Below are 24,109 nucleotides of genomic sequence, written 5' to 3' on the forward strand. Positions count from 1 at the left end.
CCAGCCCAGTCCTGACTGCCCCAGCCAGCCTGCCTAGATGCTGCCTGATATTCCACAGAGGGCCGGTGGGCTCTGGAGGGCTACCTCCCCTGTGTAATGAGGCGAACAGGACTGTCCACAGGGTTCTTCCTGCAGGGCACCTCCCAGTCCTGGCACCTGGCTCAGTGTCAACCTTTCTGGCTCCTGGCAGAGAGGCTCGAGTGCTGCATGTCTGCCTGGTCCTGGACATCACGCTTAGGGAGGGGAGTGAGAGCAGCCCCTTCATCGTGACAGGACCCAGATGAGGGTGGAAGGCCAGGCCTGGCTAGGCCACCCAGCTGGGTTGACTCTGCAAGCAGGAGGTCCCATCTGTGTCTCTCAGGCCCCAGTGGCTAACAGAACAGGGACAGAGGGATCTCACTGTGAGTTCTTGCAGTGCTGGGAAAGGTGTTTAGACCAGGCTCCCCCCCCCCCCCCCCCGCCAAAAAGCAGAGCATTGGAGAGGCTGGACTTGATTTTGATCCCAAGTTCGTTGCTGCCTGGGCTAGAATTGGCTGAGTGATTCCAAGAGATTTAAGGGGGAACATTACTATATTAATGAGGTTAGCCCTGGACATACCCATGCAGTGCACATGACGAATAAACTTTTGTAATACACACATGAGATGCTTGTTATCAGCATTCAGGAAACCTCTTTTTCAGAGGCAGTTTGGCATCCAGCCACATAGGAGGCCCATGACCCACATACAGACCAGGAAATGGGTTTTCCACATCCAAGGAACATTTATCAAATCTAAGGAGTCCTTTGGTAGGTCTGGCCCCCTCTGGGTTTAGGAAGGAAATGACCTGGATCTGTGGTTTGGTAGTGGAGGCCCTCTAAGGGCAGGAGCCCCATTTGGAGAGCTGCTGTCCCCAGGCTTGGTGCTGAGAATGGTTGGCCCTAAGGTTGGGGCTAGGATTAGATCGTTTCTGAGGCCTGTATCCCATGTGGAGGAGCAGTGAGGAATGGTAACAGCTGGGGAAGGGAAGAGGCTGGAGTTTTAAATGTTTATTCTAGGCTCTGACTGGCGGAAAAAACTATTAGTAAATTATCCTACTAAAAATTTTGAATTATGACCCTAGCTGAGTGTGTGATCATCTTGCTTCTGCCTCCAGCCTTCCAGGGAGCCCTGATGTCTATCTGTTACCCCCACCTCTTGCTATTTGATGGTCTAGGTGGCTGCTCCTGATGCTCAGGTTCCTGTGCTGCCAACTCAACCCAGATTCCTTCTTTGCTGGCCCAGGACCTTCTCCCCTTCCAGTGACTCAAAGTGACCCATTGGTTTATGCATTTTAGAGTACCCTGCTGCCTTCCAAGGCCAAGGACACCCCGTTTTACCAGGGACAGACGTACTCCTGTTGGGAATAGGAGATGTGGAAGAGGAAAGGAGGGCAAGCTGGAGTCCTTGTCTTGTTAATGCCTTTTGTGGCAGGTTTTTTTTTGATGAGGAGCAGGAATCTGAGTGAGGAATTGGAATGAAACTGTTTGGAGTGGGGCATATATTTCTAAGCCATGTACAGATCAAATGCTCCTTAATTTAAGTAGCCTTTTTATCTCCCAGACCAAACAGGGCCAGGGAGGACAGGCTATCTAGGAATTGCCTGTGTCTCCTAATTTTTCTTTTCTTTTTAATTCAAATATTATACAGGAAGTGCTTATTATAGAAAAGTTATAAAATATGGATGATAAAAAAAAGAAATCTGCCCTGGCCAGTGTGGCTAAATGGTTAGAGAGTTGGCCTGCACACTGAAGGTTCTCAGGTTTGATTCCCGGTCAAAGGCATGTACCTGAGTTGCAGGTTCCATCTCTGCTCCGGTCAGGGCACGTGCAGGAGGAAACCAATCGATGTCTCTTTCTCACATTGATGTTTCTCTTTCTTCCCCTCCCTCTCTCCCTTCCACCCTCTCTAAAAAAATCAGTGGAAAAAATATCCTCGGTGAGGATTAACAAAAAATAAATATATAAAAATCTTACCACCCAGCCACAAAATGTAAACATTTTGGAGTAAATTCCTCCAGACCTTTTGCTATGTATAAGAAATTATTTTTTAAAATGGAGCAGTCTTATACCTATGGTCTTATAATCTGTCCCCGTTTTCATTTAAAAGTATATCAGAAACATCTTTTTGTGGCAGTAGCTGCATTTCTATACTATCATTTTATTTTTTTAATTTATTTTTAATTACAGTTGACATACAAACTATGCCATCATTTTAAAAGTCCACGTGATATTTTATAAATACAGCTCTAATTTATTTGATCAATTATTTATTATTAGAAATTTAGTTTGTCTTCAATCTTTTGTTATGTTGTGCTTCTAGATAAAGTTTCTTGCATATTCTTACTTCCATAGGATGAATTCCCAGGTGGACTTGTAGGGACTAAAGATATGCACATTTTAAGGCTTTTGATACCTATTGCTAAATTATAATTCAGAAAGATGATGTCAATTTACACTTCACCACACAGTATTCAAGTACCCATTTCTGCACACCCTTGTTCAGCAATGTTCTTTTTCACCTTTGCAAATCTGATACGTAAAATGTTATTTCATTTTAACTTGCTTTGATTACTATTTAAGCTGAATGTTTTAATAGTTATTAGAATTTTGTGTTTCTTTTATGTCATTACCCATTTTTCTGTTGTGGTATTTATCTTTTTCTTTTTGGTTTACCTAGTTTCTTTTTTATATCAAGATTAATAACCTTTATTTTGTTTGATAAATGTTGCATATAGTTTTCCCAGTTTATTGTTTGCCTTTAGTTTTGTGACATTCTTTGATAGAAAAGATTTACATTTTTTAATGTAGTCAGCATATCAATATTTTTGAACTGCCTTTGGATCAAAGCTTAGAAAGACTTTCCCACTCCTATGTTACATAAACATCCACCTAAATAAATGTTCTAGAGTTTATTGAACAGTTAAATATTTGTATTATCCACAATTTATTTCTGTATATTATAAGTATGGCATTTTAAAAATGTAGTTAATTTCTTATTCCAATGCCATTATTGGACAATCCATTCTTTCTCTCTTAATATAAAATTATAAAATGAATATATTTTTAAATATTATTTTTAAAATTATAAAATAAACACAGGCTGTGTGTATTTATACTATTACATTTTATATAAGCACAGGCACCCTTAATGAAAATTTTGTTAGACAATTGCAGTTCAATTGCAGTTGTCTTTTCCCTTTATAATATGTCCGATTGATCAATTTGTTCTGGTGCCTGCCCCACACTTTCTAAGTTACTGTAGCTCTATAGTACATTTGAATACCAACAGTGCAAGCTCCTTTTTTGTTTGTTTATTTTTCTTTATCAATATTTTTCTTGGCTATTCACATACATTTTTTCTTCCAGATGAATGTGAGAATCAACTATGCCCCTGGGCTTTGGATTGGAGTGGTGTTAAATTTAGAGACTAACTCAGGAAGATTTACATTGTAAAGGACTACTGTTTCCTAGCAATTCCTGTCTATTTGTTTGTGTTTGTTTCCTGTAGTAGAGCTAGAGCCTGGTTTTATTGGTAGATCCTGTACATTCCTTACTAACTTTATTCTTACCATTTTATGTTTTTATTGTCATTGTTAATAGAATGGTTTTTTTTGTTGTATTTTCTAATTGTATATTGGTCATATACATGGGAGTTCTTGATTTTTGCATGTTGATTTTCTAACTGGAAGGGAAACATGCTATCTTCTGGGTTTTCCTTTGGTGGGTTTGTGCCAAAGGTGTGTGTGACCGAATTTAAGGCTATTTAATTTCTTTCTGGGTCTGGGCCGTAGCTCTTCTCTGTCATTCCCCGAGGTTGTAGCATGGAGTTGGGGAAAGAATGGCAGGCTCAGCCAGCTCCTTGTCAGTGTCAGATGCCTCTTAAGGATGAACGTGTTGTGGAACAGAAGCCCCCTAGTTCTTTCCCTCCTCCGACCCCAGCCATTTAGACGCCGGGGAAGTAGTGGCCTACCCTCTAGTGAAAAACAGATGCTTGTGTCAAAGCTGAGGCAGGCAGAGAGATCACGGAGGAGGTAGAGTGTTCAGATTAAATTTGGTACCAACACTGGGAGCTCTCAGGAAACCTTAAGGGCCTTTAAAAGCCATACCCATGGCATCTGGAGTGGCTGAAGGCATCTGAGGGGGTCCTTACTGTGGTCCAGAGGCAGGGCTGGAGCAACTTCTTTTCTCCCCATGTCAGAGACACTGGGGTCGGGCAAACGGAATGGACTCCAGGACGGTCGTGTTGCAGCTGCGTGCTCCTTCTAAGAAGGATGGAGATTCAGGAACTTTCAGATCTCAAGGGGGAAAAAGAAAAACTGGTTAAGGAGACTGGCTTCATTGTTAAGCCTCAAGTAAACGTATTTGGAAAGGTTGGGTGGATAGTGCCGGTTAAGGTTGTACACGTTCCGCTTTGGCTGAACGTGCAGATTAGCGCTGCCCCTTCTCTCCCGGCTTTTGCGCTCGGGGTTATTCCCAGGGATGGACAGGCTTCACCCTCCTGCTTCCCCACGGCTCCCTGCCGCAGTCACCCCCTTTCCCCTGCTTTCTGATCTTTCCTACGCAGGTTGCATGTTGGAGCAGAAGGTGGCCCCAGAGGTGCCCTAGAGAAGAGCAGCCCGACAGAGGGACAGAGGGAGATTGTGAGGGAGAGATGGGGAGGGCCATGGGAAGCAGTGGGGCGAGCACGGCCGTGGACGTGACGGGCTGGAGTGGGGGTGGAACTTAGAACCCTGTGGTCAGTCTTTTTCCGGGCACAGCCCAAATAAGCCTTGCCTTCATTTCCTGGTGCCTCGCTCCCTCCCCTGGTGCCCTCCCCATCTCTCCCTAACAATCTCTCCCTCTGTCCCTCTGTTGGGCTGATCTTCTCTAGGGCACCTCTGGGGCCACCTTCTACTCCAACAGTGGAGGTGGGGACATTGCTCTAGTCCTGGTGGTCCTATGAAGGCCACCTCCTTATTGTATAGAGTTTTATCAACCTGGGCTAAAGGTCCGGCCATGTGGTCAGACCCTATCCAGTGCCCAGACTAAGTCATCTCCTATACTCCCTTCTTTTGGCCACTAGAACCCAATGGAAATCTATGTTGTTTTCCAAGTCTCCCAAAGAAGGAAACACAGCAGCCTGGGCTGGTATTTTACTCTGGTCTTCTGGGCCATCTTCTTCCCAGATTGTTACATTTTACAGCTAGTCTGACTTCTTGCAATGTCAAACCATTACCCTGTGGCATGACTTAGAGAATGTGGAGAACAGTCAGACACCTTATTTTTTGTAGAGTCTTTTAGGAACTTAAAAAATTAAGGTTGTCTTTGAACGTTTGCCAGCACAATTAAGTCGAGGCACATCTGTATTAGGCATTGGAGAAATGTTTAACCAAAAAAAAAAGCTCTGGGTTTGTATTTAGCCTCTGACGCTTACCAGCTATGAGACTAGACAAGTCATTTAACTCCTTGGAGCTTGCATGTTTTCATGTGTAAGGTGGGAGTAATAATGCACACTTCTCCCAAGTTTTACAAGATTAAAGGAGATGCTATATGTGAAAGTCTTTGGTAAAGAGGAAAGTCCTAGGGGGGAAAAATCCATACTCAGGTAAAGACAATAGAGCTTAAGCTCCCTGGTGACTGTGATCCAGTCTTGTAACTCTTATTCCCCTTTAAAATATCCACAATACCTTACATATAGTAAGAGCTTCTAAGTACTTGGTTGGATAGATGGTTGGATGCGTGAATGACCTGAATTGAATAATTGAGCATGTACAACTGTATTGTCTAATCTTTCATGTAAATAAGCTCTGTTTCCCCAAAAACAACTGTGAGTCTTTAAGGACCAGGGTCATGTCCTAGAAGGCTACAGCCTTGGTATTCTAGCATCCAGACTGCAGGTTGCCAAGTTCAGGTGCTCAGCTGCTGGGGCTGACTACCTGAGCGCCCAGCTTTCCACCAGGTGGCAGGGCACTACCTGTCTGAGCGCTGTCTGGCGCACCTTCCTCCTCTCTCCACAAGGTGGCGGGGCAGGCTGCGGATCTGCTCCTGCTCTGCCCTCTGGAAGGAGGCCCCCTCCTCCTGGGCTGAGACTACCAGGAAAGCCTAACCGGGGGCTCCCTCCCGGTTTAGGGCCAGCTGGTGCCTCTGCTGCCCCATAGGGGGGATGGAGCGAGACTCTTGGTGGCCCTGCTGTCTGAGTCCCGTGCAGCCTGTTAGAGAATTTACCATGTTGCTCAGCAGAGTGGTGTCTAGAACACAGTCTAATAAGAACACAGGCCCTCGGTGCAGGTTAGTTGAATGGAGACCTCCCAGTGCGGATGGATGGCTGATGCTCCAGCTTGGGACCTACCCCTCCTGCCCTTTCCAGCCTTCCTTCCTCCTCCCAAAACCCACAGGTCTTAGGGGGAAGCTGCTACTGTCTCTCTGGTCCTCCCAACTCAGTGCCTATCTATGAGGTTCCTGCCTTCACACAGCTGGGATAAAGGCAAGTCCTGGGGCTAGCTGGCAGGGTTCTGTGAGCCTCTTCTCTGCAGGGAGGTTGTTCAAGTCCCAGGCTGCACCTGAATTCTTGGGGCTCCCAGCCCCCTTACCCAGGCCCTCTCAGCTCAGGGCCCAGACCCACTGAGTCCCTTTCTTTTTGTATTCTGTATCAACAGTTGCTTCTAACTTCCTTTTAACCCTTTCTCAGACAGTCTGTTAACCATGATTGTTCTGGGCCCAGCCTTGGTACTTTATCCAGGTGGGGAACTACCAGAGAGTGGAAGGAGACCCCCAGTGTCTACTAGGAAAGGAGAAGCTATTCCCATCAGAGGCCTTAGGGGTCAACACGGCCTCCTCCCCACTGGTCCAAAGCACTGGAGGAGGTTGAGTGACGACACAGTCCTGTTCTCCTTTTGTGGGTAAAAAAAAATTGAGGCCCTGGCCTGAAATTTTCCAAAGCTACATGACAAGTTGGTGGTTGATCTCTGACTAGGGTTTAGGCCTCCTACAGCTCTGATGAGGCCTTGCTTCTGAAGGGCCTTAAGTTACCAGCCTCTCCTTGTAAGTGTCTCTGCTGTCTTCACACCCAGTCGCTAACTGTCCTCCAGCGGCAGCATTTGCCTGCTTTTGTACTGACCTGGTGGGAGGGCACGTTTGGTTACCTGTAGGAGGGGAAGGGGACTTGTTCTTCAGAGGGAGACTTTCTTGAGGGGAGAGGGTAACCTGTGTCCTGAGAGTGCCTGAATGGGTTTTCTATCCCTCTGCCCAGGAAGAACACTTCTTGGGCATTTACTTTGTGCCCAGGGCTGAGCAGGATATGAGATGGTCCCTGAAGGTACTTGGGATCTAGAGAGGAAGTTGACTGTAAGTAGCTTCTGTGACTCCCTGGGCCCCAGCATCATCCCTGCCGCCTCTTCCCCTCCAGGCTCTCCCACCCACCTTAACCCTATGGGTGGTGCAGATGGAGGCCCCTCAGGCGCATTTCCCACATGACTGGCATCTCAGGTCTCCTGCCAGTCCCCCAGGGGGTAACCTCTCAAAGCAAGGGGCAAGCAGGCAAGGAGTCATCTACTGGCTGGAGCTGCTGGGGAAGGCTGGGCACCCTGCACCACCCCGTTTCCTCCCAGCCTCTTTATGAGCAGTTCTCATACTCTCCTACCCATCTCTTAGGGATGGAGGATGGGCCACTTGCCCTCTGCCTGAGCAGGTGTGCTGTGAGCTTCCTTTTCTGAGTACTCAGGGAATTTTCTAAGTCACAAGCATAGATTCTCTTACTTTTCTGCTTGCGCCCTTCAGTGGCTCTTCCCTCTGTGTTCCGGGCCCCCCAGGGCCTCATGCCTGCCTTTCTAGCCCTCATGATCACTGGCCACGCTCAACTTCCTTCTCTCCTTGTTGAAGCCACATATTCTCTTACTTACAGGCTCTTGCGTGTACTGATCTCTTTTTATGAAATCCTCTTTCTCTCCCCCTACCTTTGCTGACTGATTCCTACCACTCCTTAGAGCTCATCTTAGATGTCTCTTTCTGGAAAAATTCCAGCTCCCTAAGACTGGCCTAGGTCCTCCGTTCCCACCTCTCTGATGGCACTCGTCAGACTGAATTGTAGTTGTTTGCTCCCTGGTTCGCCTTTCTTACCAAAGTGCTATCTCCTTAAGGGAAAGGGCCAGGTTTGGGGGTTTTTTGTTTTTGTCTTAATATCGTGGAGGTGTCCTCAGCTCCCACTGTCACCTAATAGGCAGGGTAGATTTGTGGAATGCAGCATGAGCTGATGGGTGGATGGTAGCAGGTGGGCCTCCCTGGGGGAACTTTCTGACATTCCTGATCTGGATCCTCTGCGCCTCTCGGGACTTCACTCCTGTGTTTTTGGGCAATGGAGCTCAGAGTGCAGAGGTTCTGTGGGTAGAGACCATTCATTCATACATTTAAAAATATTACTGAGTCCAGCAGATAAGACAGGTATGGTCCCTGAACTCATGGAGCCTACATCCTAGTGGAGAAAACAAGTAACAAGCAAATATGAAAATAACACAAGGGCATATTGTGATAAAGTCCTACAAAGAAAATGCCTGGGCTGACTCAGGTTAATAGGACGGGCCGTGTCCACAGTCCTTTCTCCCCTGTCGCTAGCACACCTCTTCCTCTGCAGGGGCCTTGAGCCCCCACAGTCATACTTCTGCTGGATTTACCTCGGAGTCACATTGTCTGACCTCAGCAAGAGTGGTACTGCTGAGCACTCCTGGGAGCTTTCCCTCTTAGCACTGACTACATCAGGGGTGCTGAGCTCTCCAGAGTGGGAAGGATGCTCCTGGCTTTGCTGGCTGGGAGGCCTTCAGATGAGCCTGGGTTCATGAGCAGAAGTGGAGTCCTTCTGTCCAGGCTCAGGTTGGGTGAATGTTTGGTCCCTGGTTGCATACTAGAGGATCAGCAGAACTGGTGTGGGGTGGCATGAAAGCCATGGCCTCTTGGTGGCACCTGGAGATGCTGCCACTGGCACTGTCCAGGAGAACCGTTTCACTCATCGCTCTTGGGCCTGACCTAGGGCTGGGAATACAGTGTCTCCAGCTGTATTGGCAGCTGTGCTGGTATGGGCTGCTTTCTCTTCTGAACAGCTGTTTGCCTTCTGGGAAAACTCATGGCTTTGGTTTGGGTGAGCTCATGTTGAGAGCGTCGTGGTGTCCCTCCGGGTGCTCTTTCTTCCCTAACCCAAAGTGGAACATAGTGAGCCGTCCAGCTTCCCCCATGTCCTCCAGCTCATTCCCCTGTCTATTACTCATACACACTCTTGGAGGTCTCAGAGGGGAGCATGTGCCAGCCTGTGCCCAGGGCAGGGGGACCTTGTGGGGAGGCTGGAGGGCGAGCCTGACCACGTGGGGTTAACAGGGTGGTGGCAGGGTTCCTGCCCTGGGGCAGTGCTGACGTGTCTCCTGCCACCAACAATTGTGGTGCCCTTGCATCAAGGCACCTTTGTTTCCCCTTCAGCTAGGAAAGTGGATGCCAGCTGCAGGTTAGAAGCTCCCGCTGGCCTGAGGCCAGAAATTCCACTCTCTCCCAGGGAGACACAGTGGCGTCTCCTGACATTTGGACACAAACCATCCTCCTGGTATAAGCTTGACCTCTGTTGGCTCCGGATAGACAGGCTGGGCTTTGGGGTGAGGGTCATAGGAAGAGTTGGGACGCGCCTTTCTCCCTCCCGGTACTGGATGGGACCCAACCATTAACTCCAGAGATTGAGTGGAAGGGGGGCTGAGAAATAGAGGCCCCATGAACTTCGGGGACCCCTCTGATTCAAGGGTCTAGTTCAGCCTCTTTTGTTATCTGGGCCTGTCAGGAAATGCTAGTGTCCAGAGACCTGGTCCCCACTCCCCACACATGCATGTGATGATGTTTGTACCTAAGAGAAGGGGCATGTTTATGGCAGCGCTCGCAGACATGTGACTGACTGTGAGTGCATGTGCTCGTGATTATGTGTCTTGGACTCAGGGGAGTTTGTGTCCCTTGAGGCTCTGAGTGCCTCTGTGAATAAGAACAGGCTGGGATGTGTTCATGACAGTCTGTGATTCTGGTATGGGCACCCGTGTGTGGATGGTGTGTGTGTGTGTGTGTGGATGGTGTGTGTGTGGATGGGTGTGTGTGTGTGGATGGTGTGTGTGTGGATGGGTGTGTGTGTGGATGGTGTGTGTGTGGATGGGTGTGTGTGTGTGGATGGTGTGTGTGTGGATGGGTGTGTGTGTGTGGATGGTGTGTGTGTGGATGGGGGGGTGTGTGGATGGTGTGTTGGTGTGTGTTTGGGGTTTGTGTATGGGGTGTGGGGGGGCTGTGTGTATGGGGTGTGTGTGTATGAGGTGTGTGTGTATGGTGGATGTGTATGGTGTGGGTGTGTATGGTATGTGGGTGTGTATGTATGGTGTGTGTGTATGTGTGTATGGGGTATGTGTGTATGGGGGTGTGTGTATGGGGTGTGTACGGACTCACTGTGCTTCTCTGACTCACCACACATTGTCTCTGGAGCTACTCCTCTAGGCCAGGGAGGGGATACATAGTAGAGCCCCAAGAGAGCAGGGGGTGCACATTGGAGGGCCCAGTTGGGAACTAGAGTTTACCATTTTGCAGTGCTCTTCTTGGTCTGCTTTCCTTCCCTTCTTCCTGTTCTCTCGTCCCAGTCTTAGCCTGGAGGTATATGGGGGAAGAGAAGACCCTAAAAAGGCTTGTGACCAATGGCTCTGCCAAATTTGGGGGCCAGGCACGGCCGGGCTTGTCCAAGAGTCAGAGCAGTGAGAAACCGGGCAGCACGGAGAGATGGTACAGTTCCTGGAACAGAGCTCCTTTTTCTCCCTTGTTCTTTTTTCCTGGCTTGGAAATAATAGGTCTTCAATCTGAGATTAGGAGAAAAGGAAACAACCAGAAAAGGAACCAGTTTGAACAAAGACGAGTTGCTGGATGTGAACAGCACCCACTGTTGCGACCGAGTGTTCTTACTAGAGGTGGCCCTGCGTGCTCGGGTGGGGGGCAGGGAGCACTGGGGACTTCGAGTTCCCTCCCAGACCATGCCTAGGGAGAGGCAGGACAGCACGCCAGGTGAAAGGGTGGCTCTGCAGCCAGGCAGGCCCGGCTCCAAGCCCGCCTTTGTTATTTCCTAGCCAGACTTCACCTCTCTGAGGCTCGGTTTCCTCTGCCGTAACCTATAGGGTGGCTGTGAGGACCAGATGAGAAATAAACATACAGTGCTTAGCGCAGTGCCTGTCACATGGTCATCACAAATGATACCTGTCTAGGGCTCAGCTCCTTCCGTATATCAGGATCGCAGAGGTGAGGATAAGGGGGATTTTCAGGGAGATAGGCCTTAGCTGTCTGCAGAAGTAACCCTCTTTATCAAAAGGCCCCAGCAGGGATGCCAACCTGGTTAAGACCGGATGGGTTTTCCTCCAGGGACTGGCGCCTATGCTTTATTTGTACAGAGTGTGTGTGTGTGTGTGTGTGTGTGTGTGTGTGTGTGTGTGTGTGTGTGGTGTGGGGTTTAGGAGGCAATGAGAAAACATGCTGCCCCTCCCCAGCAAAGGCTCTGAAGATGCAAAAGCACTAAGGTAGATTAGGAGGGAAGATACCCATGTTTTTAAAGTAAGAATGTGGCCCAAGAGTATCTCCAGACTACCCCGGGCAGTGGCTCCACATGTATCATGGCAGGTTGTTAAGAAATTGAGAGGTGCTGGGACTGTGATTGGAGATCTGTTTCATGGAGGTCCAAGTGCTGTGCTTGCCTGGAAGCCGCTGGTTCATTTATTCACCATCCACCATTCATTTGATTGTCATGGGGCACCTACCATGTGTGCCATGCCAGTCACGGCAGGTTTAGGACTACAGAGGAAGAAACTGTTGAGATTGAGCCTGGAGAAGAGAACTCTAAGGGGAAGCTCCAAAATAACCAAGCCTAGAGAGGCTTTTATATGACTCCATCTTGCCTATGAACCAGACAAGTTGTATGTTCAAACCACAGCAGGAAAGACTCAGGCTAGATTTGAATTCAACAAATATTTTGCACCAGTGGTTTAAAAAAAAGCTTCCTGACATGGTTAGGCATAGTCAGAAGCCCCATTTGTTGGGATCCAGCATGCCTGGGGCAAGCAGTGGAGCAGGTAACTTCTTGAGGACCCCTCGACGCCCAGGGAATCTAGAATATTCCACTGGCTTGGTTGCTGACTTACACTAAGACCTTGGGCAGATGACTAAGCACTAATGAGCCTCAGTTTCCCTCTCTATTAAACAGTGATGAGAGTGTTTCCTTTCAGTCCTCCCTGCCTTCCAGGGCTGGAAATGGCAAAGGGCCTACCTCTGTAAGGTTGCTTGGGTTTCTGAAGAAGAGGCTCCAATCTTTTCAACTCCAGGGAATTCCTGTGAAGATAGTCTGAGCTGATTTCCCTGGCTGCATCCACACCCTACCCTGCATCCATGTGCTTCCTTCACTGCCCAGGATGTCAAGAGCACAATCTGGGGTCACTTTCTGTGCCACCCCACCCCAGCCTGTGTGCCCTGTAGGAGCTAATGCTCCTGGGGATGCCAAGTGACTTCCCTCCACCATTCCTTGCTGGCGTTATTACCCCTGCCTGGAATGCTGTCCCCAGTCTTCTCCTAATGTATCCCATTCTGTCCTGACTGTTTCAAGCCCACTGGTTTCTGGCCAGCCTGCTCCCATTGGAGGTTCAGTTTTCTCCCCCTCTCCACCCTCCATAGCTTGCCTCCAGCAAGTGTTCCTCTCTGTGCTTGCTTTGGCTATCCCAGTTCTGGCACCCGGCATCTGCCACATGATCTGCCGTAGGGGCTTCACAGTGTTGGTGGAAGGAAGGACCGTCAGGGCTAGACCTGGGAGTAGAAGGAGCCTAAGTGAGGGTGGAGAGGGGGGAAAGGATGCCAGGAGGTCAAGGACTAATTCTTGGGGAAACAGATTGGAAGAGGCATGCAGGTGACTCTTGCTGCCAGTGCCTCCTGCCATCTGGCCATCCAGCGGCCTGTTGCTCTTTGGGTTGGTCAGAAAAGCCAGAGCTTTGGTGAGAAGGAGACACTTTGGGAGACTGAGGGGCATTTGCTCAGAGCTGCCTCAGCCCCAAGCCATCTTCGGATCCAAGTTGGATGAGTTTTCATGTCCCCAGGCCAGAACTAGGATTAGGACAGAGGCGATTGCAGAGGCTTCCTGCAGCTGGACTGAGCTGCCAAGGAGAAAGCACTTTTTTTGGGGATCTGGGTGACAGCCTGGTTTCAACTGCTCTTCGGCTTCGCCAGCCCTCCTGCTACCTCCAGTTCCCATAGGAGACTGGCAGGGGGGGCAGGGAGGCAACCCCAGTCTAGACGCTGAACTGGTGATCCATAGCAGGAGTGGTCCTGCAGGACCGTCGGGGGTGGGGGGGGCTTATTTATGAAAACCTCCCTTCCCTGGTCAACCTCCCATGAGACATTACCCGGGGAGAGGGAGGGGCTGCAACATCTGACCAGACGTGGAGGTCACACAGGGTGTCCAGCACCATGCCGATGGTCCCCTTCTGGGCCACCGTCCCTGGGCCTGTGGGGGGCTGGGGGCTAGACTTGGGGAATGCTTCCTTCTTCTGGCTGTAGCAGCCTGAGACCATGGCTTCCACATGTTTCTAAACAGGCTTGATTGTCCTCAAGAGTGATGTGTCACACGCAAGGCTGGAGCCAGAGTCCTGGCAGGAGGGGGGGAGGGGGGCAGACGGGTGGGTGAGCGATGCCAGGATTCTCAGGGCGACAGGGCAGAGTAGCTGGACCCAGAGACAGGAACCCAGAGAAAAGAAGCCCTGCAGGAAGCCAGGGCACAGAGATGCATTAACGTAGCAGGGCAAGTGAGGGCACTAGCCTGGGCTCCCCCTTCAGCCTGACTGACCGCAGGCCCACTTAACACCCCCCCCCCCCCCCGCCCCCAACCTGTCACTAGTGAGGCCTAGAACCGTAAACAGCCTGAGTCAGAGCTGGGCAGCCGCTTATGAGCGTGTTGGTTCTGTCATTAGCTGTAATAGCAGCATCTCACCCACTGCTGGTGCCTTTCATCCGAGCCTCTCAAAGAACTTGACAGGACAGCAAAGGGCTCTATTATCCCCGCATTACTAATGGGGAAACCAAAGCCCAGACGAGCCTGGCAACTTTTTCAGAGTTCGCGGAGGAGCTGGCAGGGGGCCGGGAGCAGGCAGGTTCTGTCCAACCTTGGAAGTAGGTTCCGGGTTCTTAGGTGTCCACCTGCTTATTCTTTCTTCCATAAGTTGCCAATATTGAGTGGATAACAACAGTAATAATAGCTACAATATTCACGGCGCTTACTGTGAAGCAGAAGATAGAGGCACTGGTATTATTTCCACTTACAGATGAGGAAACTGAGTCACAGCAAGGTTAAGTAACTTTCGGGTCACACAGCTAGTGAGTGAGTAAGTGGTAGTGTCAGGATTCAAACCCAGGTGCCTGCTGCCAGAGTTTTAACCTCAAAATCGTACCATTCTGGACCATACCTAGGGCAGAGCCCTGTGCCCAAGCTCCCAGGAGAGGAGAGCCCCTGTCCTCTCTCTCTCTCCCTCCTTGGGAAAAATTGGTCTGTGGAATGCCATCCCAGGAGCTTTGGCCTGGATCTTGGTTAGAGGGACATTGCGGAGGACATTCCTGATTTGACATAGTTTCTGGGAAATCAGAGCCTGTGACCCAGGGGAAGGGGTGCAGCATCACCAACCCCTGCTTACTTTCCCCTCATGCCAGCTGTCCAGGAGCTGGGCAGGGCAGTTGTAGAGCTACCTGGGGTGGTGGCCAGCACAGTGAGTGTCTTCCATGAGACCCCCCACCCTTCCCTTCCAAGACAGGGACTAGTCTTTGTCTCTGTCTCCAAGCCCACACCTTCTCCTCTATAAGGCCCCCCCTTATTCTCACTGGTGTGCATGGCCCAAGCTCAGCCACAGATGGCTTCTTTTCCACACCCCCAGTTTTATTCACTTAATGTTTTGTTGTTAATGTTTTCCTATTCATTAGGTATTTGTGTGCATAATTTTTTTATTGAGGTAACATTGGTTAATAACATCACATACATTTCAGGTTCATAACATTATAATTCAATATCTGTATGTCCCATAGCGTGTTCAACACTCAAAGCCTAGTTTCCTTTTGTTACCTTATATTTGATCCCCTTTACCTATTATGCCCGCACCCCCTCCCTAAGGTCTGCCCTGCAATGCTTCTGGGGGTGGGGGGACAGCCAGGTAAAAGCCAGCTTGGGGATCTGGTTCTGCCATAGCTGGCTATGGGGCCTGGGGCAAGTCACTTAAACCCTCTGATGGGTCTGTTTCCTCACTTGTGAAATGAGCATGTTGTTAGTCCAGTGCTGAGGTCTCCCCCAGCACTCAGTTCTGTGCCTGGCTCCTTGGTTCTAGGATGCCTAGAAGGGAAAATCTCTTGAGAGATGCCCGGGCACCTCACTGGCATGAGTGGTGGGCAGGGAGGGCAGGAAATGCATGGAAATTGTGCTGGGCAAGGCCACCGGCCATTTCTGTTACCCACTTCTATTTCAACTATTTGTAACTTTCTGAAAAGTTCGTGGTTTGGGGATTTTTATTTATTTTTTGGTCATTTTTTCCATATTTGGTTATGGCCTAGAGCAATGATTTTTGGAAAGATAGAATAAAACCCCCCTCAGCTGTTCATGAGCATTGCAAATACCCACAAAAAAATATCCTTTTTCCATTTAGAAAAAAACAAAATAGTCATGTTTTCGTTTTCAGCTCATGTAGCTTCCAAACAACTCCAAAGACTTCAAACTTGGCTGGTAATTAATCCTTAATGAAGGGACTGTACAGTATGTGCTGTGAAAAAGAGAGGTTTCAAATTCAGAGAATTATCGATGCTTGGAAAGGCCAGCATTCTTTTCTATTCGTGGGCCCCCGGCACTATCCAGCCGCCCCTCCTAAGAAAGCCAGAGTAGACCCTGAGCCTCGAACTGCAGCTAACGTGGGAGTGATTTGGGGGTGAGGTGGCCACACGTTCTGCTTGAAGATGCTGTTTCCTCTCCCACTCCGGGGTGGTCTTTGCCTGTTTCACAGACTGAGAGACTGAGGCTGGGCAAAGTTAGAGTCAGGCCTTGCACTGCTTTGTAAGATGAAGTGAACTAGTCTTTGAAAAGATTACCTTTGAGGTCCTTGTCCCAGGAAAAATCCGGGAAGTACCTTATAGTTTAGAGCAGTCCCCGGGCCCACCATGGAAGAATCCAGAAGGGCTGGCCCCTGAGGAGTGAGGTGACGATGGCTGAAGGCCCCCAGGAAATGGAGGGCTCTCCCTAGGTGAGAAAGGGCGCCTCCCCCATAAGTCCACATGGCCTGGGCTCCATCCCTCAGAAGCCAGCATTTGGAGCCTCTCTTCTATCATCTACCCTCTTCCCCAAATCCCTCTTGGCTTCTTTCAAGCTCTTCTTAATCCCACGTAATCCAGCCCGGAAGAGGCCGTGCCGTCTTTCAGCTGCTCCCCTTCCCTCTGACGTCTGTATGTCAACACCTACAGCTCTTGACAGTGAGAGCCCTACCCGGGAAACAGGCTCCCTTCACTCCCCGAATCAACACAGAGATCGGAGCTGGGTGTCTTTAGGGGTGGAATGGGTGGGGGAGAGGTGGCAGCGTGGAAAAAGCATTGGAAGCCTGATGCCTGAGATCTAAGTCTACTAGAACCACGTCTTGCTTCCTAGATGCCCCTGGCAGACCTCTCCTCTCCTGGTCTTCCTTGCCTGGATAGCAGGTGGGTGGGGCTGCATCCTCTCCAATGCTCCTTTCAGGGCCAGGGATCTGACTTGGTATGTGAATGTGCATGCATACACATACATATGTACACACACATACACACACAATCAGAGTTTTGAGTAGGGGAATGGTGACCAGCTAGTTCCCATCTCCATGGGACAAGAGAATAAATTAATTCTGGGGTGAACCAAAGTGAGATGTGAGGAGCCACTTGGCCAACCACAAGAGTCCTGTAGCTGGAGACATGAGACCAAGGGAGGCATGCCGGCAGGGACATGGACAGAAAGACCTTGAGAAGACCCTGCCAGCTGGAAGGGTAGAGAATGGACTAGCCAATGCCAGGATGTCATTTTCTCACATCTGGTTTCACATCTGGAACCAGCCAGATGCTTATTCAAAGTGCTGATGAGGCCTGCCTGCCCTGATTGCCTCAGGGAGAAGGCCTTGTGGTGACACTGTCTTCCAGACCCCTGTCAACTTCTCCAGATGGTAGCCCATTTTTCAGCTCTGCTTCTCTGTTCTGGACACACCCACTCTACCATGAAGCTGGGGAGGGGTTGGGGGCAGCTTCCTGGAGTGAAGCCTTGCCTCAGACCCATTGTCAGGCCCTAGAGCCTGCCTACATTTCCATTTCTTTCTGGGCAGCTGTTGGCCTCCCCACCTGCCCCATCGCCTTGCCTCCAGGAACCTCCACATCCTGCCAATTAGGGTTTTGACACTTGCTGTCCAGCCTTTCATCTAGCAGCTACATGAGCACTGCTCTCAGCTTATGGCTCTAGCCTGGTGAAAGCAGAGTAGGTGTATGTCGGAAGAGGCACTCTTCTCCCACTCTCCATCCCTGGGTCCCCACTCTGGCCCATGCAGAACCTCAAATCTTCCTCAGCTTCAAAGAGGAAGGAGCAGGAGCCAGCACCCAACACCTTTAGGAAGCCTGTGCTGGGGACCATGGCGGATGCTGGAGAGGCAACAGCCAGATCCTGCCCTCAAGGATATTAGAGTCTTGAGGATGGGAGGGGCTCTTTGAGGTCTGGATCCCTTAGAGGGAAGTCACAGTCATGTACTTCATGAATGGTGCCGCCTGGAAGTGCAAAAGTCAGGGATGGGAGAGAACACTGTGAGTTGGGGGTGAGTCAGGGAAGGCTTCCTGAAAGAGGTGCTAACTGGTCAGGAGAGGGACAGCCTGGAGCCTCCTAAGCTGACATCTTCGGGCCCCCGATTACTGCAATATCTGTTGGGAAAGGGCAACTGGGCAACTTTCAGGGTTGGTAGTGATTTCCATGAGCTGGAGAGAGAGAAATGGATGGAGAAGGCACTGTGGATGGGGTGGGGGTTGCTGAGAGACACAGATTTGTTTCTTGTTCTTGGTTTGGGGTCCCTTCTTCAGCCTCCAGAGCCAGCTCCTCAGTGGGGTCCAGCCTTCCCGTCTGTCTCGGCATCTGCTTCCTCCTTTGGGGACCTTGGCTTTCACCTGCATTCCCACGTATGGTAGGCAGGTAGACAGGTGGCATGGTCCTCAGTTTACAGAGGCAGAAACTGAGTGAGGGCACTTGAGTGGTTTGTCCCCAGGCTGCCTGTGGCTGGGTGCTGATCCAGGTTTCCCCCCACCTCTTGAGTGCAGAGTGCTCCTCTAACACCACCTGGCTCCACACATGCTCTCGGCTCCTGCTCTGTGCAAAACCCAGTGTAGTCCATGGTCTGCCCTCAAGGAGCATCTGATAGATATCTACCTATTTATATTCTACCTCATTTAAAAAGGCATGTGAGAAGGCACCAGGTTTTATATCTCCTGAGAGACAAGTCTGATAGATGTGAAACAGTTAAAAATAGTTCCAGACACGTATGTTAAGGCCAAAGTGAGCAGCACGGCCCCTCCCATGATTCCCCATTGCCCACAGGACTCAGCCCCAGCATCAGTCCAGCTTACGCAGCCTTTCCAGATCTCACTCCTGCCAAACCTCTCTAGCCTCAGCTTTCACCATCTCTCCTCACAGTTCATTCTTAACCCTACTGAGCTCACTGTAGTTTCCAAATCCATCACCTTCCCCCTCCCCTCATGCTGTTCCTGCTGTTTTCCACCCCTCTTCCTCTCTCCACCCTGCTAACTCCTGTTCAACTTTCAGATGCCCGCTTGTTTATCACTTCCTTCAGGAAGCGTTCCCTGATCCTCAGTGCTGGTCTTACCTCTGTGCTCTCCTGGTGCTCTGTGCATAGAAGCTGAGCTCAGCACTCGCATGCCCTCTCGTAACTGCCTTTTGCTTGTTTGAATCCCCCCAGACTGTAAGCTCTTAGAGGGCAGGACAGTGACTGTCTCAAGTCCCCATTTCCTTCTTGCTGCCTACCGCGGTGACTAGCATTGTTTAGGGCACCTGACACATATTGTTTGAGCAGAAGTGAGTTGAGTTGGTAGATGCGAGAAGCAGGTTGATGACAGTCATGGGTGGGCAGATCAGGGAGCTGATGCTTTATGGAGAAGGTGGAACGTGGGCTCAGATGGGAAGGGGAACGAAGAACAGTAATAACCATACAAATAGCGAACGTTGTTCCGTGCCAGGCTCTGTTCCAAGCACTTTCTAATTTTATCCTTACAAAAACCCTATGAGGTAGGCATTATTACCCTCCCAATGTTACAGATGAGTGGAATGTAAAATAATGAGTTGGTAGAGACGAAAAAGCATTTTATGCTAAGAAAACTGCGAGCAAAGATTCCGAGGGACTTGGCAGGAAATGCGCAGGGACCTTTGCAGAGGAGCTGGAGTGGAGGGCTCGGTTTAGGGAACTGTGGGAGTGAAAACCGATGAGGTTAAGGGGGGCTAAATCACAGAGAATCTTTAAATGTGGGCTCAGAAGTTTGTCTTAATTTAGGCGGTAGGAAGCCATTGCCATTTTCTCAGCAGGAGATTGGTGGGGTTAGATTTAGCCAGGATGTTGATAAACGAATTAGGAGGGAAAAAGCAGGCAAGACTGCCAGAAGGAGGGTATTGACCTAACACAGATTCCTTCCTTTTCTGTTCCTCCAGCCATTTCAATTCCTCCCTTTCATCACTGCCCACTACAGGTGCTGGCCTGGGTGGCCTGGGGACCCCAGGGCTGGACAGCAGCTACAGGTTTCCTGGGGCCCCAGCCTGTTCCTCTCTGGCTTAGCTGAGGTTGGCTGCTCAGGGCTGTGACCGTGACCTGGGCTGGGCTGGATTTCTCTTCCACGGTCACTTTTGCTAATGAGAAGCAGTTGTGTTTGCCTCAAACTTGTAGGAGGTATTGGGAGAGAGCAGCCAGCCCAGCCCCTTGCTGGCTTCTGCGTCTCCCACTCCTCTCTGGGTCCCATTCTTCATCAGCTCCTGACACTACCTCCCTGTCCTTCCTAGAGAACAGTCCACCTGCCCCCGACCTTGGCCCATTATTTCTGGCTCTCTTTGGGCTTCCAGAGCAGAAAAGCTGCCTGGGTTGGGGGGGGGGGGTCCCCAAGTGCCTGTAAGCCCATTGTCGAGGATCCCTCCACGGCTTCCTCCTGTTAAGTATACCTCTTTCTCCCCATTGTCAGATCAAGGGCTTGAGTCTCAGGGGCTCTGAGGTCCTTCTGGTTCCCCTGTGAGTCTTCCTTTGTTTCTCCCTCTCTGCCTCAGCTTCTCAGGGCCGACACTCTCCTGTGCTGTCCTCTTCTCATCATCTGGCCAAATCCCGTATCTTTCGAGACCCCCTATCTTCCAGGAAGCCTGCTGTGACCACCCAACCTTGTCAGTGTTCCTGAAACAGCTGGCTGGAGCCAGGTCCAGGGCCCCCAGGTAGTGGGGCGGCCCAGCCCTGATATCCTGGCTTTGCTTCTGTATGGCTTGTCTGGCTGGTTCTCTTGGGATGGGGCGTAGGGGTGGGAATGGGGACGGTGGAGAGGGGAGAAGTAGACAGACATTCTAGCACTTTCCCTGCTGGAAGCATCCAGAATACCTAGTTTCAAGAAGGCGAGGAAAGGGGCCCAGAGTTGTTTGCTGGCTCACTTCTAATTCTTCCCAGACTCCGGTACCCCTTTCCCCGGATCCACTAACCCTTTAACCTCAGTCGCAAAAGCACTTTTTGGCCATGTCCACGGCTTTGAGCTTTCAGTAGCTCTCTGCAGGGTGGGAGACACCTTTCCCAGCTCAGCCCCCCACTCCTCACAAGCACATGCACTGCTAGGGTCCAGGATTAAGTGCTTGCCAGGCCTCTCCCAGGCTCGCCCCCACCCCAGAAAGTGTGTCAGAGGCCCCCTGGCAACGCTCAGGGCCTTGCTCTTTCCTCTTTATTGAGGGCCTTTTTTTAATGGCAATGCTGTTGATGGTGCACATATTCCAGAGTAATATGTTCAGGCTTAGGCTGCGCAATGAGGTTATGACTCCCCCCTGTGCAGCCCCCACCCAGAGGGGCTTGCCCTACATCTGGCCGGCGCACATCTGGCTGAGGCTCACAGCTGGCCAGATGTTGTATCCCTCTGAACCAGGCCTACAGCCTCCTCTGCGTGCACACACACACATACACACACTGCCCCCCTGGCTATTTAGAGCACGGGATCACTGAGGTCACGGGGCTTTCCAAAGGGAGGTCGGCCTTGGTGTGATTAGTCCTCCTGCACCGGAGTGGGGCAGGCAGGCTGTTGGGACATCTGCAGAGGTATGTAAATATCAGATTCCCTGCTTCTGGCCTGGACGGGACAGTGGGAAGGACCCACTTGACATCAGGCTCTGAATCTGGAGCCTACGTGACCTCCCCTCAAACCCCCCAGGGGCCGGCTGCTTTGAACAAAGCAGTTTCCCCTGCACTTCTTTGGAGGTGCTCAGGGCCCTGAGCCACACAAGCTCTCCTGCCTCGTGCCACGATGCCCTTCTGCTGCCCACCCACCTTCTTCCCACCCCTCTCATTTTCCTCTTTCCCACCTTTTGTAGTCCTCAGCTTGCACAGGTTAAAGGACCAAAGGTATGTCCACTGAGCCCTGGCCTCTCAAATAAGTGAGAGGTGATCTGCCCAATTTGTTTGCCCACTGGTGTTGGCAGAGGCTGGGTAGGGGTCCAGGAAAGGAAAGGAAACCAGCATTTACTAGGTGCCAACTATGTGTCAGGCACTGCACTGGGTGCTTTAAATATATTATCTTGGTTAATCCTTGCTATTACCCTGCAAGGTAAATATTATTGTCTTTGTTTTACACATGAGGAAAGTATGGCTCAGAAAGGTTACATCTCTTGCCCAAGGTCACACGGCCTGGAAAAGGCAGAGCCAGAATTCTAAGCCTAGTCGGTTTGACTATAAATTCCATGCCCTTATGCTGTGCTGTCTCCCTGGCAACTTAGCTGGTGAATGCCTCTACCCATCCAGGGTCCTTCTTCCTGGCCACTGTGCTCTGCAGAGACCCTGAGGCTATGAATTTGGGCCTTCCTGCCAGGCCAGGAAGGACTGCCAGGGCCAGCCAGGGAGATGGTATATAGCAAGGGGCCGCTGGGCCGAGGTCCCAGTGTTGTAACCAGTGGATTTTCTGCCTGGTTGGTCAAGGGCCTGGGGACTGAGGTCTCAGAGACAGAATTAGGAGTTGAGAAAACTGGGTGGTGTAGGATGAAAGGCAGGGCAGAAGGGCCAAGGAGGCATCTGTGGGGAACTTGGGAGCTTTCCATGGCTGTGGGGCAGAAGGAACCTCATTAAAGGGAAAGATGAGAGCCACAGAGCCCAGGCTGCTATTGTTGCCTTATCATTCCATCAGCCCTCCAAAGGGCTCCCAGCAGATGGAACATTCCAAAGGCATTCCCAGTGTCCGTCTTCCTGACCACAGAATATGGCACCCTAGAGGGTCAGCAGGGGGTGGACAGGCGCCCTGCAGCCTGACCATGACTAACTAGGTCCCCATGGCAACTCTAGTTTTTGGCTGCTCTGGGCTTGCAGAGCAGGAAGTGGCCTCACCCCTACCTCACCTCATCCCAGTACATAGCCACAGACGTACCCACAGACACTGCCTCAAACAAAACTGTCATTGTAAAGGTGAAAGTGAAGCACAATGAAGGTAAGTGACTTGTCCAAGGTCACATAGCCAGCAAATTGGTATGTTATCCTTTTCAGTCTGTATCCAGAGCTCAGCCTTCCATAGGGAGGCAGCAGGGGGCAGTGGGAACAGCACAGGCTCAGGATCATCCAGACTAGAAGGAAAGCCCAGCTCCACCTCTTCTCTGCGCCATGACTCAACATTTTGGGGCCACGGTTTCCTCTTCAGTGAACTTATAAGTTCACAGTGAGGATTAGAGACAACATAGCAGATGCCCAATAAATGGGAGCTGTTTGTTGGCAGCAGTGGTCAGGATATTGACTGGGTTAGTAGTTGGGATGCAGCTAAGATGGTGACTGGGACAGGGGCTGGAATGGTGGCAGTGATAAAGTGATGGTAACAATGATTCGTGAAGTGATCGCTGTTTGGGGGACAAGCGGGGTCCATTCAAGTTGGGTCTCACAGGAAGTCTAGAGCTGAACTTGTTTCCCACCACTGGACAGGTTGGTACATGGGGACCCTGAGGTTGGACGTGACCAGACATCAAGTGTAGTGAGATTGTGTAGACCCTGGTTCAACCCTGGCTGTAGAGAGTAGTTGTCCTAGGAATCTGCGTGGGGACATCTAAGACCACCCCCTCAGATCCCTAGGAAAGAGTAGGTCACTGTACAGCTTCGGGACCAGCACCTTCCTAAAGAGGTGGGCATGGGAAGGTGCTCTTATGCTTCAGTGAAAGGAGAGCTTTTGCTCTCTCTCAACATCGAAAATTTTCTGCTTAGAAAGAAGCTAAATGTTCTACAGAAGGCATATCCTTCCCCTGGGTGTGAGGGAAGTGTTGGAACCTCCAGCACTGCATTCCAGCTCCCACGGGATGGGGAAACTCTCCAGCTCTCCCCTGGGGTCAGTCATGAAGGTTCAGCCAGTCAGGGACGGGGCCAGCATTGACCATCTGTGTCCCTGGCATTGGGAGTCTGGTCTCTGTGTGTGGCTCACTCCAACTGACCTTCTAGGGGACATGTTGGACGTGTTGAAACAGCCTGGCTCAGAGGCAGCTCTACCCCGGGGAGCTTTAAATTCTTTTTCTACTAACAATCCTTTGAAATAATCCTTTGAATCAGTTTCCCCTCGGAAGAGTCTGGGACATCATTCTCTTAACAAATTTTCACTTGTCTCTGTCACGAATGCGCCAGTCCTAGCAGCAATTTACTATTTAGACAGAGGCAGGAGCCATGCAAAGAATGTAGTAATTCCAGCTGCCTTTTGGGAGACTTCTCCCCATGACCAGCCCCTGCCCTGGCTTCAAGGTTGTCTGTTACTTTTCTTTTCTATAGTCCCAAACGGAGGTGGGCAGAACTTTTGCAGAGGAAGCTGGTAAAT

General features: G+C 50.4%; 1 protein-coding gene and 1 pseudogene across 5 annotated transcripts in view; one reads left to right on the forward strand and one right to left on the reverse strand.

Moving 5' to 3' along the window:
• The window catches only part of LOC107537988 (serine/threonine-protein kinase DCLK2 pseudogene), a 33,281-nt pseudogene extending 19,688 nt beyond the window's left edge, over positions 1-13,593 (reverse strand).
• Positions 1-24,109, forward strand: part of NRG2 (neuregulin 2) — a 175,226-nt gene that overhangs the window by 57,283 nt on the left and 93,834 nt on the right. The gene's annotated exons all lie outside the window — the stretch shown is intronic.

The sequence above is a fragment of the Miniopterus natalensis genome, chromosome 4 (genome assembly GCF_054644295.1).
Source record: "Miniopterus natalensis isolate mMinNat1 chromosome 4, mMinNat1.hap1, whole genome shotgun sequence".
Taxonomy (NCBI): domain Eukaryota; kingdom Metazoa; phylum Chordata; class Mammalia; order Chiroptera; family Miniopteridae; genus Miniopterus; species Miniopterus natalensis.